General features: G+C 39.6%; 1 protein-coding gene across 2 annotated transcripts in view; it reads right to left on the bottom strand.

Moving 5' to 3' along the window:
• LOC127580820 (synaptotagmin-B) overlaps window positions 1–14,947 on the bottom strand; it is a 441,147-nt gene that overhangs the window by 231,150 nt on the left and 195,050 nt on the right. For both annotated transcript variants that reach the window (XM_052034732.1, XM_052034733.1), the window contains exon 3: window positions 11,700–11,738. The gene's annotated coding sequence lies outside the window, so the exon portion shown is untranslated. The remainder of the gene's footprint in view (window positions 1–11,699; window positions 11,739–14,947) is intronic.

Below are 14,947 nucleotides of genomic sequence, written 5' to 3'. Positions count from 1 at the left end.
AATAGCCGCCTTTTGAGCAGTACCTATTCAATGAACTGTGAATTAAAATGGAAAATACTGGAGGGCTCAGCAGGTTAGGCAGCATCTATAATAAGAAAAACATTTCATCAGAACTGTGCAATTCAAGCATTTGTTCTGATGACAGGTCATTGGCCTGAAATGTTAATTCAGTTGCCCTCACCACAGATGTGTCTGTCCTGCTGCCTTTTTCTAGCATTTCTTGTTTAATGGCAGATTTCTGGCATCTGCAGTGTTTTGGGCCATACTGCACTGGAGTATTACTCTGTTCAGCATTCAGCTAACAAATAGCTGAAGGAGACTGCATTATGTTGTATGTTAGAAAATTGTACTTCCTGCTATAACTGGATCTTGAAGCAAATCCTTGTGTGTAAAATTAAGTTTATGCTCTGCTGCTTGCTGGACATCTCAAGTGAAGTAAATGTAGCAGGTAGCAACTTGTCCCCAGTGAAGGAGATGACATCACTAAAGCTACACATAAATGCAAAACTAATTGGCATAAAACTCTATAAGTTGCAATGTGGAGGAAACAGAAATGTCACATTTGTAAAGCGAAACTGATCCACCACATCTGCTCATGTCAGAATGATTCGATAACAGAACACCAAGTAAAATCATGCCATCTTTGGAAAATAAACTGACTTCAAAACTGTCAGGATTTCGGTCCGGGCTTCATTCATCATTCTACAACTACAGAGTTCTTACCAACAGAAAGAAAACTAATGGAAATCCGAATACAAAAATAGAAAACTCTGCAAACTGAATTGTCCAAATATCAGCAGAACTTCCAACCGAGAAGATTATGAAATGTCATTTCTGTGAATCCCAACTGCACAGAAGCATTGATAAAAGCTGATGAGAGTTATTTTGATGAGAGTGATCTAACCAGATTGAAAACGTATAACCTAAATGTGATGAATCACGTTTTGTGTGTAGCACCATTCAAAATGTTATTATATCCCTGTAAGTGTGGAAAAATCTCTTAAATGAAATAAGCTGTCTCTATGCAGTTTTGTTCTCCACATTATTTTCTAACTGTCTTTTCTGCCAATAGAAGACTGTATTTTGTTCGTAACCTGAAAATGTAAGAAATAGGATGATGAACATCTTACAGGGTGAAGTCTTTGCACCTGATTCAGAGCAGGAGCACCTATTGTCCTGTGAGGAGTATCTAACAATATCTGTTGCTTAAAATAGGACAAAGCAGTAAAAACAATGGGAAGAGTAACATTGCTTTTTAACCCATTATTCAATTATGCTTTGAGTTGTTGGTGCTGGAATGCAAGTAGAAACAAAATGGAGTTCAAAGTGGGTTAGCACACCAGATGGTAATGCAAACTTGCCAATCACACAGGAGAAACAACTGTCATTTTTATGGAAGACTGGTTTATGGTTTACAAAAAATAGGAAAGATATGCAAGTTAATACAGAGATAAGATTCAGAAATAGAATAATAAACTCAACAATGCCAGTCTGAATTTAAATTGTTTCTTTCATGCAGTTAGACTTCCCAAGGCATTTCACTGGAGTATTACCAAGTAGAACTTAACACAAGGAGATAGTAAGACAGGGTTTCATTATTAACATAGCTTTTAAGGAGCACCTTAAAAGGAGAGAGTAATGAAGAGGTGAATAGGTTGAGCAAGAATATATGGGAGTGATAGGGTGAATGGGATATGGTGCAAGTTAGGATAAAGGCATCGGAGTTCCAGAAGAGATCAAGTTTATGTAGAAACCCTGGTGGAAGGCAGGAGAGCATTTGAATAGTTGATACAGAATCACTATTATGTAGTTCAAAGTATTAGAATGACAGAGTCAAAGAGGCATACAGCACAGAAGCAGGCCCGAAACCCACCAAATTCATGCCGACCATCTATCACCATTTTACACTGAACCTGTTTTATTCTCCCCAAGATCAACTCCCCCCATATCCTACCATTCATCTATACACCAGGGGGAATTTACAGTGGTCAATTAACCCACCAACATACTCTTCTTTGGGATGTGAGAAGAAACTGGAGCACATGGGGAAAACCCACGTGGACACAGGTGGACATGCAGACTCCACATAGACAGCAGCAGAGATCAGGACTGAATCCAAGTGCTGGAGCTGTGATGCATGGGTTTTACTAGGTGTGCTACAGTGCCGCCTGAAAGTGCAATGAAATATTATGAAAAATGTCAAATGCAACTGAGCATCAGGTTAAAATTTACAGCAGTTCCTGGGCAAACACATGGAAGTCAAATAGAATATCTGCCAGCAATTGACCGCAGCTGCAAAATATTCTTCTGCAGATATAGAGCCTGTGAATAGCATGTTCCTCACGTATCAAAGCAGTCCACAACCAAAGAGTGAAGGCTTGCTTCAGCATCAGTCAAAGAGGACTCAACTTGAGCAACTGTCTTTTCAAACCTGCTACAATTTCCAACTAGTTGAGCTCTGAGGTAAGATAAGCAGTGCCAGATGAGTATAGATGGGCAATGGTTAAAAGTAACAAGCTGGTGCTCAAGTGAATATGGGGTTGGATGCTTAGTTCAGTTTCAAGGGAAATAATTAATATTTTCACTACTAAATATATCTAAAATTAAGAATGCATAGTCAACAAAAGGTACAGTTTACAACAAACTATTAAACACTGAAAACAAGTGTCCTCATTACATTGAAAAGCAATTATTTTTAAATCAATCTTTTAGTAATTGTTGACAGGAGACACAAGAGACTGCAAATGCTGGAAATCTGGAGCAACACACAAAGGAGCTGAAGGAACTAAACGGGTCAGTCAGCATCTGTGGAGGGAAATGGACAGTCAACGTTTTAGGTCGAGACCCTTCATCAGGACTGGAAAGAAAGAGGGGAGATAGCCAGTATAAAAAGGTGGGGGGATGGGGTGGACCAAGAGCTAGCGGATGATAGGTGGATCCAGGTGAGGGGGGTGATAGGCAGGTGAGGGAGGGGGGAGAGTGGAAATAATGTAAGAAGCTGAAGAAGATGTTTTAGTAATTGTTGACTTCATTTTAATTAAGACTTAACAAAATTTAAATTAACATTCTGAATTGATTTCCAGCATCCCCTTTATTTTGCTTCTATTTAAATTCACTTTATGTCAGAAATCTAATCCAAGAATATTAAAATATTCAAGTGTTTCATAGGAAAATATGGTTGGATGCAAGAATGTATTTGGACACTGGTGCTTAAGGTGTCGGAAACCATAATAGAACACAATTAATTCTTTGTATGACTGATCTATGCGTAAGTCTGACACCTGCAATTATTCATCGTGAAGATAAAGTGGAAAATTGAAGGATAATGTTAATGGAAAATAGATTCTATTTTAGGCAGTTTAAGCAGGCAAGTAATGCAAATAAATATATTTTTGAATTGCTTTACAGCCGAGGCACAAGTCATCTTTTTTTCTACAAAACTTAAAACTTGGTAAAATAATGATAATTAATGTCCATTAATTTCAGTCTCCCATACTTCCACAGAAGCTTAATGTAAGCTCAAGCAACAACACCTCAATTGCAATTCACCTTCATGAAAAAAAATCAGTTCCAAAGGAAAATTAACAGGCATTGCAAAGAAAGTCTGTAATTTTCCTTCTGGATCCTCTGTGTAAACACATGGAGAAGCCGAGACATGCATGGTTACATCCAATGGATTGAGCCCATGTCTGGATGACAGTTTCAAAATTTTCGACTATGCATGTTGGCCCATGGACAATACAGGCCTTGCATGCTGAGGCAGACCTCCCAGAGCTTGTGAGGGCTTCCTCAGTGATACTAAAATCAGACACACGTGACCAAAACCCAGGGTGAGGATTTCAATGTTGGGGCCCTTTCAAATAATGTCTCAGGTCCAGGGAAATTTTCACCCAGTGAAACTTTCTGCAGCGTCGGATACTAGAACTCTGCCACCATTTGTTGGTTTCACCAACAACATTCATTAATAGAGGCCCACTGGCAGTTACAACAATAACTTCCAGTATTTGCCTGCACTTTCGGTGGGAAGATGGTGGCAAAATGGACACACTGCCTGCCATGGATGGTGTTTAAGGCAATTCTTCATTATGGCATGGAGCCCTGCACTCCACCACCATTTATTGACCATTGGGGTAGATTGGGGTTGAGAAAAACATTGGTCAGTGGGAAATACATGAAGGTTATGGCTCTGCTCCCTGATAATCACTCTACTGTTTCTGTACTTTCAGGGACCTTGGGTTTTAGAACTAATTGTGGTTCTCTTACTGTATGATTGTTAACTAAAACTGAAAGCTATGAATACCGTATTTTTTATAAACATTTTTATTTCCTTACTTACTCACAGCCTTGTATTGTATGTAACTACTTGGAAAACAAAGTTTTTCAGTGAATTCATTTGGTCCTGCCTGCCTTTATTTACGTTTGTAATGTGAAGTTAATCAAAAGGAATAAAGTTGGTCATGATAGGAGTTGTTCATTACTATGTTTGTTGTTAAACACTATTATTTAATGACAAACTCTAATCAACACATACATGCGACAATCAACGTGAGTGCACCTTTTCATCTCTCAGGCTCCTTCCACTAGTCAATGAAATTGTGGATGATCGGTAACCTTATTCCATATATATGCCTTTTCTCCATACACTTTTAAATCTTTAATTAACAAACATATATCAATTTTAGATTTACGATTAATAATTGACCCTGTATGAGTTGCTATTTGAGGAAAGTGTCTGAATTGGCATAACCATTCGGAACTAATGAAATAAGATGCTGGATATTTAGGAAGAGACAAGGATGATGGGAATGTGGGGGAGGGGGTGGGGGAATGCCAAATGTAACCAAAGAAAAATAGGGTAAAACCGAGGACGCAGAGCCCAGTATATTAATGCCAACATTGCAGATAATATGTCTTATTTATATATAGCTACAGAAATAATATGCTAATAAGTCAACAGTACAGAAAAGTCAGAAGGCTGACAGAAGATGTGGAGATGATTGATGACCCTCAGGACCCTTTTCACAGTAATTTGGGTCTCTGGGCCCAGATTCAATCTTCACCATTACCTCCCTCTAGGGAAATGTAAATTGGAAAGGCTGTTTTTGTCCTTAAGAGGGCAAAAGCAATTCACTACTTCCTTGGAACGCCTTTGAGCATGTTTGAGAAAATTCTCATTATATCTTCCACTTCTCGCTGCAAATCTCACCTGAAGGCAGTTAAACATTAGTACTATAACAATAGGTTATACATTTTCTGAAAAGGTGTCCTTTCTTATGAGCCCTGCTCTGAGGTTTTACCTGTCCATTTTTATTCTTGTCTTCTCTGCTTCTGCTGCTGTCATTGTTTCATTGTTTTGGAGAAGTGCCTTAAGACAGGTTTCATCCATGCTCACAATGAATAGCCACTTGGTTTTCAATGCAGTGTTAATTAGGTCTGGACCACGCTGCCAACAGTACATAAACTGATTGCCGAACTATCTTGGGGTACTGGCAGTGACAGTGTTGTGGATATAAGTAGGTAGAAAATAGCCAGTGAGCAGCAGGATGGATGATTTGTCCCTCAGATCCCCAGTTATCTCAGAATTAAGATCCCAACCATCTGCTCCCCACTGACTATCAATCTGCTGTGCAACCCACATCCCAGACTGGTGATCTATCAAGACCCTACACACCTCAAGCTACAAACTCCCAAACTATTCTCATACCCCACTTAGGTCCCTGGCAGACACCCTCTAGGCCTGATCAGCACATACTCCAATCCAAATGTAGTTTTACCTGAATTCCTTTACACAGTCTGTAATGCAGGCAAAGGGTAAAACATTTTTCTGTGCAGGTGCTTTTCAGTATCACGAGGAGTTACCCTGGAGTTCTGAATCCATAGGCCTGTGATTCACAATTCAAACAAGTGTAACACCTTGCACATCATGTGTGTAGGAATATCACTACTGAAAAGTCTCAGTTGACCGCATTCATGCACATTTTTCCACGCAGAACAATTTTTTCACCAATATTTTGAAATTGTCAGAAACCAGAAAATGTTGGTGTGCAGAGGTGAGCTTTGCTGAACATAACACAAAAAGTTAATATGCAGTTCCAGGAAGCAATATGGAAAGCAAATGGTATATTGGCCTTTCGTGCAAAGGAGTGTGTGTGGAAGGATGTCTTACAACTGTACAGGTCTTGCTGCGGCATTGAGTGAAGATGTGTTCTCCGTACCCTAGAAAGGATGTAACAGTGTTCATTCAATAGAAGGTGTCTGGGAACTATGACAAGTGTTTGAATAGCATTGTTCTATGTCCACTGGAGTTTACTAGACTGAATGCCAATTTCATTAGAACATATTAAATTCTGAGCAAGCTCAGCAGGGTGGATGCTGAGAGACTTTTCTTCTTACTGGAGAATCTAGAAACAGGAATTATAACTTCATAATAAAAGGGTGAATATTAAGAAGGAGTAAATTCTTACTTCAAAGGGTTGCAAATATTTGGAATTCTCAGTCCCAGAAAGCTACAGATGCTCAGTCATTGAGTATATTCAAGGCCAGGATTTTTGGAAACTAAAGGGTGCAAGCAATACACAGAGTAAGTAGGAAAGTGAACTTGAGATCAGACATGATTTTTATTGAATCAGTTAGGCCAGCCCTGCTCTTGTCTCTTATGCTTTTGGATTTCTCCACAATCCACTCTCAGAGCCATAAGCAACCACTCATCGGCAAAAGCAGTATGAGGAAGAAATTTGAATTATATCTGTTTTTCTCCAACCTCTTGACGGAACAATTAATGATAAAATACTCCCTCTAGTGATCCAGGTAAAAACTGATCAAACTCAAACCAATTAAGAATAAGCTTGAGTATCACCAAGCTCCAGGACCTGAGCATAAGGCTTTCTGGCTGGAAATCAATTGTCCAATTGCTTCAGCTACTGTGTAATAATTACTTGTTACGCCACTTAAGAAGCTCATAACAAAACACTGTGGGATGTTCATATTTTACAAGACATTTCAATTTAATATCAACATTTATGATCTCCCTCAGTTCTCACTCGGACAGTCACACAATACCTACACCATGCAGCACTTGCATTACCATTTAAAAGTTGCTGTACAGCAAGTGAACCTTCTGGTTAAATTCTTCAGCCTGGCATGTTGTGAAAACCTATAAGCTCTATGAAAAAGTAATGAAATTTACCATAATCCATTTCAGGGAAAACTTGTATTATTCAATTAATTGAATATTTACCATTGTACTGAATTCCAACTTCTTAAAGCTCATCTCAAACAAAGCAAAGTCCATAATATAAAACAAGAGAAAAAAGCTGCGAATAATTATTTCTTAATTATTCAAAATAGATGTATTTGATAATTTATTCATGCTCCCAGATGATAATCTGACTTGTGAAATATCTCCGAATTTTTGGTACTAATTTATGTTTTAAGACACATGCATCTTGACAAGACCAAAATTTATTACCCATCTCTAATTGCCCAGGCCTTACTGAACCACAGCAGTCCTTCTAGTGCAGATACTCTGTAAGTTGGGAGCAAAAAGTTCAAGGATTGAGTCTCTGGAACAATGAGAGAATGACAATATATTTCCAAGTCAGGATTGTGTGTAACTTGGAGGGGAAATAACAGATGGTACCGTTCTCATGTGGCTGAAGCCCTTGTCTTTCTTGGTGAGAGAAATCGTGTGTTTGAGAAGTAACGTCAGGGTGGCCAAGGTGAGTAATGGCAGTGCACTTTGTAGATGGTATAATTTGCAGTTAATGTATGGACAGGGTTCCAATTAAGCAAGCTGCATTGTTGAGCTTCTTGACTGTTGTTGGAGCTACACTCATCCAGACAGGTGGAAAATACTTCATCACACTCCTGACTTGTGTTTTATAGACGGTGGAAAGGCTTTGTGGTATCAGGGGCTGAGTCACTCACTGCAGAATACTCAGCCTCTGATCTATTCTTATGTTGGTTGGTCCAGTTGAGTTTCTAGTCAATAGTGTCTCCCAGGATGTTAATTATGCAAGATGGTAATGCCGTTGAATATCAAAAGTTGCGGTTAGACTCTATCTTGTTGAAAGTGGTCATTTCCTGGCACTTTGATGTTGGGAATGTTACTTGCCACATGTCAGTCCATGCCTGAACATTGTCTAGATCTTGTTGCATCCAAGTATGGACTGCTTCACAGGATCAGTAACTGGGGACAAATCATTGAGTTCATAGTCTTGCTGAGGCAACTTTGCCCGGCCCAAGCCGTGGATTGTTTTCTAGTTTGTGTGGCTTAACTACTCACTGGTTAAATCTGCAAAGTCATTAGGAAGTTGTCAACAATTTATAGCCTACTTGGCATTTAAAAATATGGTGAGAGATAGCTGAGCTGTATTTCTTTCAAATGCACATACAACATATTGTAACCTTTTAAATATATTAGAATTTCTTCATCCATATTATATTTCTATTTCTCCTTCAGATTGGAGCATCTCTCAGCTTGGGTCATAGAATTCAAAAGGTCATGTCAATTTGTTTTTATGATGGTGTTTTACCTGATGATGGGGGCTTCTCCTTTGTTTATTTGCTCATTTATCCTCATGTATCCAATTTGACAGGATATAGTGCATGAAGATGGAAACTCCTGCCCCCTTGTGCTTTCAAAGTACATGGTATTCTGGGTGTTTTCTCAGTTACAGCCACTAGACATATGCCCTTATGTCCAATAATTAGATCAGTCGATAGTAAACTGCAGCATGAGGTCAGGCTGCTTAGTGATGTCACGAAAAGTTGAAAGTGTATAATGCAACAGTGCAACTCCCAACCTGCAATTTTATTTCATTTATGAAGTAGCTTTACAAGTTGTGGATTCATCTTCAATACAAGTTGAAATAATAGTACGACATGGTTTAAATCCTACATCCACTAAAGGTTCACTTGTGTCCCCAGTGCATACTTAGTAGTAAATCAGTTGAAACAGTGGAACAAGTGGCACATACTAATAAAACAACAGAGAGCCTAAGGTGACACAATCTTCTCAATAAAAACATCCCAGGGAAAGTTACCTTTCATTTTCTATCAGCTGAAAATAAAGACATCAACAGTTTGCAAATATAAGTCATATTTATTGATCAATCTCTGATCATTCTTGCTTTTTTTTCTGATTTCTTTTTTTTTGTCTGTAGCTTTTCCTTTCCAATTAGAGATAGCCATTTTGTGTTGTCAAGGGTTACCTGCTTCCCCTTTAAAGAAAACTGTTCACAAAAAGGTCAACGATATAAAGAGAGAAAGGAACAGAATTTGGCTTTTTAAGAGAATAAGAGGCATTTGATGAATGTGCATCAAGTAATTATTAGTCAAACAAAAGAGAGATTCACAATAAACAGAAACCGGCATTTGTCCAAGATGAGAAATTCTGAACTTAATAGATATATAATTTGAAGAAAATGCAATTATATCACGACTGATATACTTATTATACGCAACATTCTTATTTGTGTCTTGCTATGACATTTGAAAAAAGTTTCAACTTATTTTAGTTGGTTTTGAATCACAACACATTCAGCTGAAGCTATTTTTGTAATGCCCTCTTGTCATTCCAATGTCATACCTTTGAGCATCTGAATTCCATTTCCATTGTTATCGCTGCATACAAATGTTGTACCTTATAAGATGGATGTTCTTATAGCTGATTCTGTAGGTGATATACTGACAAAAATTCTATTACCATGCCTGTGACTCCCAATGGATTTCTTAATCTGTGGATAAAATCTATATGTTCTTTATGCACATCTTATGAAAAATTACACACATGGTTATTGGCATCTAACCAGCCACATTAAATTGTTGGTGGACTAATGTTTCTTCGAGGGGTCACAGCTGGAAAATTCAGTACTGCACCTGGTCTAAGGCCCACGTAGGAAAATGGGAAAGTCTAGAGCTGGTCAGGGAAGGGGGTCTGAGGTTGGAAGACAGGGTTGTTGATTAGAAGTGGCCAAGGAGTAGGCAGCTGGGGATTGATAGGGTGGCTTTTAAGCTGAGATCATGAGTGTGGTTGGACCAACAGTTTGATGGGGGAGTCAATTCAGCAAGTTGGTGGAAGGGTGGGGCCAGACAGCAGAAGGTGAGTTGGGCTGGGAGGTTGGCAGAGGGATCAGGCCAGGGAGTTGCCAGGGTGCATGGGCAGGGCAGGGAAGTTGATAGACGAGTTAGAACATGTTGTCCTATAGAGGAGTTAGAAGATGGATTGGAAAGAGAGATGGTAAATTGGTAGAAAGGTCAGGTTAGGTTGACACATGGGAAAATGGGTCTGGGCAAAGGTTAGGTGGCAGGGAGGTTGGTAAACAGGCATGATGGGTCAGCATACAGTATATTGGTTAACGGTGGAAAGATTGGGCAAGCTTCACCATTTGGTCAGGTGAGGAGAAGTGAAGGGAGAACTGATTAACTGTACACAAGATATTCTGCAGATGCTGGAATCTGGAGCAACACATACAAAATGCTGGTGGAACTCAGCAGGTCAGGCAGCATCCATGGACGGAAATGAACAGTTGACGTTTCGGGTTGAGAACCTTAATCAGGACTGAAAAGGAGGAAGGAAGAAGCCAGAATAAAAAGGTAGTGGGAGGGGGAGGAGCACAAGCTGGCAGGTGATAGGCAAGCCCAGGTAAGAGGGGGAAGGTAGATGGGTGGGTGATTAATTGTGTTACTTAAATGGGATCTACTGAGGTGGGTTCCCAACACTCGTCTGCACAGGCTTGGATCTGCTTAGGCTCAGCCCCTTTAAACAAAACTGAAGGAAGCCTCACAAGCACTATACCTCTGCGCCAGTGGCCCATGCTGCTCATGGACAACTGTGTTCTAACTCCTCTGTGTCCTCTATAGGACAACATGTTCTCCATCAACTTCCCTGCCCTGCCCTTGCACCCTGGCAACTCCCTGGCCTGATCCCTCTGCCAACCTCCCACCCCAACTCACCTTCTGCTGTCTGGCCCCACCCTCCCACTGGCTTGCTGAATTGACTCCCCGATTAAACCGTTGGTCCAACCACACTCATGATCTCAGCTTAAGAGCCACTCTTTCAATCCCTAGCTGTCTACTCCTTGGCCACTTCTAATCAACAGTTGCGAACAGAATGCCGGAAGTATCATCCAGGTTTCCACACTACACTGCTTGTCTGGGCTCATTCACGCTTTCGCATGCCAAACATGCAACACAGCAAAGGAAAAGGATCTGGCATTGTATCTTGAGTCTTCCAGTTTTATTTTATCTTTTATTCAATTGGAATCTGATAGCCCACAGAAAATGAAATGACAGGCACTTCAATTTCTAGGCAAACAAGGTACAAAGTGAAAGGAATACAATGGAGATACTGTATGTATGAATCATTTATTGGATAGGAACTTTATTCGCTTTGAATCTTGAAATGATCTAATCACCTAATATAATAAATACACATGATTATAGTCAGCTGCTATCCTGTAAGCAACTCACTTCCATAGGCAAACAGTTAATAAGATCAGCAATGGTTGCAGAGAAATATATTTTATGGCTGTTTATACCAACCAGTTTTATCACAGAAATGCAGCAAGTGAAGCTTTTACACATAAAAGGAATCCCAGTTACTAATCAAAATTTAGAGAAATCACAAGACGTACATCTCATGCATCTGAGCATATATTCTTTACAGGAGACAGAAAATGCACGGAAGCACTACTCACAGCACTACTGGCCACAGCTGTTTCTTTTCACTGGTTCAGCTGAAAGGAAAAATTAAAAAAAGCCATTTACACATTAATCGATAAAACTACTAAACCTATTACTTTAGAACTAATCTTGCATTGCACTCTTCGGCTTTGATTGCAGTATAATTAAGAAGTGCTAAAAACAAGAGAAATTAATGTTACTTTACCATTGAAACTTTCTATGGTTTCAACTGCAGAATAACAAAAGGATTGGATTAAATCAGGTGGAAAGCAAAGGTTCTGAAATTGCTGTACTTTTGATAAATTGCAATATTATATTTGGAAGTATTTTGCAAAGAAGTACATTTTGCCGATGTCAGTTGATACTGAGAGTTTGTCAATGGGCCACCACCTGCAGTACCAGTAAGGAATAATCAACACTGAGGATTTGAATTAGAAGTGTCATGCTGGTTGATGTGATGGAAGATGAGTTAAGAGTAGGAGGCTAAAGAATCTTGCTGTGCAATTTCCCTCCACTGGGGAGTGAGGGAGGTCTTCGTTTCTCCTTTTAGGATGTACTGTTACATTATTCCTAATTTTCCTGGGGTTAGTAGCCACATTAGGGAAGGAAATCAGGTGCGAATGCAGTCCCATTTTTTCCCTGTCATTGCAATCAGTAGGGTGGTGTTGTTATGGGCAATCAAGGGAGGGTGGTCAATTGAAGTTTCCCGTTGTACAAGCAGGATCAGCAGCTATCCTCATTATCAGTTATGTTGCTCAAGAAGGTTGAAATCTTGGGGAAACTCAGAGAGTGATCCATTAATTATCCTGTTTCGATCAGTTAGAAAGGCTTCATCCCCAATATTCACGGGGTACCAGAGGGCCAGTTGGTGGGTACAGGTGGGGTGGCAAAGAGGGCTTTTACCTCATGGTTTGATTGTTGTCACCTTCTTTCAGCTGTCAGATTTGCTGAACTTTGGGAAACCCAGGCCCAGGCACAATGTACAACCTTGTTAAAATTAGGGGCAAGCAGTCAATGACATTTTTTTAAAAAAGAACATTTCTTGACTGCAATTTAATTCCTCTATTGTTATCTTATGCAGTTATACAAGAAGTAGATGGTGGGTTAGAGGTAGGAGATTCTGTATGTCTATTCCCCCACTCCTTCCTGGGATTAAAATTCCCAGCATTGCCTAGATCAGAGCTAACACTGGTAGTGAAGGCAATCATACAACGTGGATGTGAATTTGTTTTACCTTCTGCATATTTCCTGAAGGTTAAACTTAGAAACATAGAAAATAGGAGCAGGAGCAGCCTGCCAACCTGTTCCACCATTCAAAACGATCATGGCTGATCCTCCGTCTCAAAACCATATGCCTGCTCTCTCCCTACGTTCTGGACACTTTTATGTCTAGAAGTCTAAAATCTCCGTCAGCAATATGGCCTTCACCACCTTCTGTAGTAAAGAATTTCACAGGTTTACCACCATCCAAGTGACCATGACTGATCATTCTAGCCCCTACAATCAGGGGAAACATCCTCTTTGTTTCCAGCCTATCAAATGCTGTCACAGTTGTGTACATTTCATTATTCTCAACTCCAGTGAACACAGGCCTAGCTGATCTAATTGCTCTCCATTGGTAAAGGGACCAAAACCTCATACAACACTCCCAGTGTGGTCTCACCAAGGCCCTGTAAAAGTATAGTAAAACAGAAGAGTCGATTGTGAAGGCAGAGTTGCATGTTGCACTGATTTTGGGCCTGTGGCAATGAATGGTGCAGGGTAGCACACGTAAGGCCCAGCCCAGCCAGTCCTAGCTTGTGTGGATTAGTATACAACACTAATATTGAAGAATTTCTAGATCAAACCCTCTCGTCCTTTTCTTCTTGCCATTACCTCTGTTAGCATCATATACTTTGAGGTATTACGTCCTTGTTCCTGCTCTCAAAACCTCTTGCAGACAAGACCACTCTACCAATTACCTTCTCAGCTGCTTGCTGCACCTGCATATTTGCTTTCAGTGACTGCTGTACAAGGGCACTGTGACCTCTGTGTAGCAGTATTTCCCAATCCAACACCAATACTCTGCCTTTCTGTTTACCTACCAATGTGGATAACTTCTCATGCATCCACTCAAACTGCTTCTGCCAGTTTTAATGAAGTCATGGGTAGTGCTTTGAAATCATTCTCATTTATTCTGCCAATTCTTAAATTCAATATGTTATTTGTTCATCTTTTGCATTCTGCAGGTGATTCATTCCCTCCAGTAACCTTCACATTCTAATAAATTAAACATGTTTTAGATTGGTACTTGGCAGAAAACAAGTTTATTTAGAAGACATATGATTGCACATAGTATTTAGATTGGATATTCAAGTCATACAATGAGGACACATTGTTGATAAACAAAGCAATCTGCACCAAGTGTATCCAGCCCATGCCTAGCTTGCGATACTTTATCAAAGACGTAAAGAATACAGTTAGTGAATTGGGTGTTATGAGGGAAGACATTTTTAAGATCTTTTGACAACGTTCCATCTTAAATAAGATTGAAGTCTAACCATGGAATAGGAATAAAGAGATGCATAATAAAAGTGACTCAAATAGCAACAAGTTAGAAATTTGCAAACCACAGTAATAATTTGAGCAATAAAAACATTACAAGTGGATCAGTTCTTTGCTGGGTCTTGACAACTCTGGCATTTCCCTGGAGATCAATTCACTCGCTGAGGAATAATCTTCTCAGGTATTGACACCACTGCCTCCCCATTCTACCTGTACTCTACAAATACCTGGCTACTGATCAAGCAGCAAAGGACTGCAGATACTAGACATCAAAAATCGTAACAAAAAATGCTGGAAATACTCAGTAGGATGAGCTGCATCTATGGGACAAAAACTGAGTTAATGATTTTTGTCAATGGACTTTCATCAGAACCAAGGAAAGTTAGAAATCAGGAAAGTTCTAAATTCCAGAGAAGGAATAAAGGTGGAGAGAACAATGTCTATCACAGGATGGATACCAAGTGAGACAGAATGGTACAAGTGATGGTGGTGCTGACTAATCCTATCACAGACATTCATTTTGTTGTTTCCACCCCTTCCTCAATGTCTGAAACTTAAAAATATTTGATTTCTTACCTTTCTCTCAATCCTGATGAAAGGTGATTGACCTGAAAATTTGACTCTCTTTCTTTCTCCACAGATGCTGCATAAATTATTGATTTTTTTTCCAGTATTTTTCTTCTTATGCCCAACTACTAATCCCAGCTACCTAGCTCTA

Source organism: Pristis pectinata, chromosome 20 (genome assembly GCF_009764475.1).
Source record: "Pristis pectinata isolate sPriPec2 chromosome 20, sPriPec2.1.pri, whole genome shotgun sequence".
NCBI classification, from domain to species: domain Eukaryota; kingdom Metazoa; phylum Chordata; class Chondrichthyes; order Rhinopristiformes; family Pristidae; genus Pristis; species Pristis pectinata.
This window is presented reverse-complemented; position numbering and strand designations above follow the sequence as displayed.